The sequence below is a fragment of the Carlito syrichta genome, unplaced genomic scaffold (genome assembly GCF_000164805.1).
Source record: "Carlito syrichta isolate Samal-C Ts95f unplaced genomic scaffold, Tarsius_syrichta-2.0.1 Scaffold303749, whole genome shotgun sequence".
NCBI classification, from domain to species: Eukaryota; Metazoa; Chordata; class Mammalia; order Primates; family Tarsiidae; genus Carlito; species Carlito syrichta.
Genome location: NW_007247845.1, coordinates 637,064 through 639,023, shown reverse-complemented (window position 1 = coordinate 639,023; position 1,960 = coordinate 637,064). Strand labels below are relative to the sequence as shown.

The 1,960-nt window shown below is 47.5% G+C and overlaps 1 pseudogene; it reads left to right on the top strand.

Moving 5' to 3' along the window:
- The first annotated feature begins 420 nt into the window (after positions 1-420).
- LOC103261563 lies at positions 421-1,455 on the top strand (annotated as a pseudogene).
- The last annotated feature ends 505 nt before the right edge of the window (positions 1,456-1,960 follow it).

Sequence of the window (1,960 nt, the reverse complement as noted above, 5' to 3'; positions counted from 1 at the left end):
GCCAAACATACAACTGTGAATTCAATTTTCCAGTAAAAGGCTAATACCCCGGAGAGGCAAGACAGCACTTTTGCTGCCCTTTGCTAATTTTATGGGTGGTGTTAGGAAGATGTTCTCTACTCCAGCTCTTCCCACTTGGGAAGATCGAAATCTCTCCATTTAAAACTAGAACGCCACAACAGTCATGAGGGGCCACCCGGCCACCCCTCCACATCGTGAGCCCCACGCCTGGTACCAGGGTACACTCTGTGGTCGCGGTTGGAAGCGCCAATTGGTAGTTCAGGGAGGCCGGCCACCAAAGGGTGTTTATGAATCAAACATAGCCACTCCCCACCCCCAGGCAGAAACGGCGGGTACTCGGCACCCACCCGCAAAGAGCGCCCCACATTCCCGCGGTCCGCTGGGTTGTGGACGGCTGGACGCCACCTGGTAAAGGTTTTAGCGACCGTGTCTTTCTCCGTGACCTTGGCTTCTGTACCATTTAGACCCAGCAGCTGCCCCAACGTCATGAACAGCTGGAGTTCATTTTCTTCGTGTGGGTTTCCTCTAAACTTAATGTCAAGTTCGAAGGGCACTGCTGTCAGTCCCCCCAGGAAGGCCTGAACATCTCCGTATCCTGGCTCTAGGGTGGAGGGAAGCCAGGTCCCCAACGAGAAAGTGAGCTGGCTGGATGAGTAGCCAGAGTACAGACCTGTGGAGTACACTTACAACTCTGTCTTAGCCAGGTACGTGTGGGCAGACCCCCAGGTGGGTGAAAGAAACTTCTCTCCTAAATTTAACGAAAAACATGGACGTGTGGAGAGGAGGAGCCAGAATGACTTGTATGAGATCGAAAATGGTAGACCCAGAAATCCTGTGGGTCGGATGGGGCTGGTAGGCCGAGGTCTTCGGGGGCATTGGTGCTCCAATCATGCTGTAGATCCCATCTTAAGCAGGTGGAAAAGGGATAGCCAGGGAAACAAAGTGGCCCACCCTGTTTCTGGCAAAAATATCCTGCAATTTGTAGCCATCGAAAGGAAGGACTGTGGAGAATGGGTGTTCCCAGGAGGAATGATGGATCCAGGAGATAAAATTAGGGCCACAGTGAAGAGAGAATTTGGTGAGGAAGCCATGAACTCTTTGCAGAAATCCGGGGCAGAAACGCAGGAGTTGGAGGAACTGTTGCACACACTGTTCAGCCAAGAACATTTTGTGGTCTACAAAGACGATGTGGATGATCCTTGGAACACAGATAACTCATGGATGGAGACAGAGACTGTGAACTACCATGATGAAACTGGTGAATTAATGAAACATCTTCCTCTGGAAGCTGGCAGTGATGCCAAGAAAGCGAAATGGGTGGACATGGATGATAAACTCAAGCTTCATGCCAGCCACTCCCAATTTATTCAACTTGTGGCTAAGAAATGAGGTGCCCACTGGAGTGAGGACTTGTCCCCCAATTCCCATGGATAATGGCTTGGGGTCTCAGGCAAGCCAAAGGCCTTTCAATGAACAAGAGTGAATAAGAAAGCAAAGAGCCCATCATTCCCAACTAAGCAAGACAGGGAGAGTTGCTTCTTTTCTTTGGTGATAATTTCCAAAACTGAACAGTATGAAGGCTTTGTATCAGGGAACAATGTCAGACAAATATGGGGGAATGAGATCACAGATTCTTGACTTTCTAATTAGCAGAAGAGGCATATAGTCACATGTTGTGTACATGGTTTAAGTCAATTTATACAGCTAATGCTCCTTGAAGAATTGTAGGTAAAACAAATCTTCCTTGCTGACCATAGTCTCTGCTTTCCAGACAGTTAGCATTTATCAATTCTTTCTTCCTCCTGATGTTTTCACGTGGTCTAATCTAAGTATAACCTCACTTTTGGGTAACATTTATTTTTCTTTTTTCTCTTTTTTTGTCAGTTAAAAATTTTTTTTTTTTTTTTTGAGTTGGAGTCTCACTCCGTCGCCCAGACTG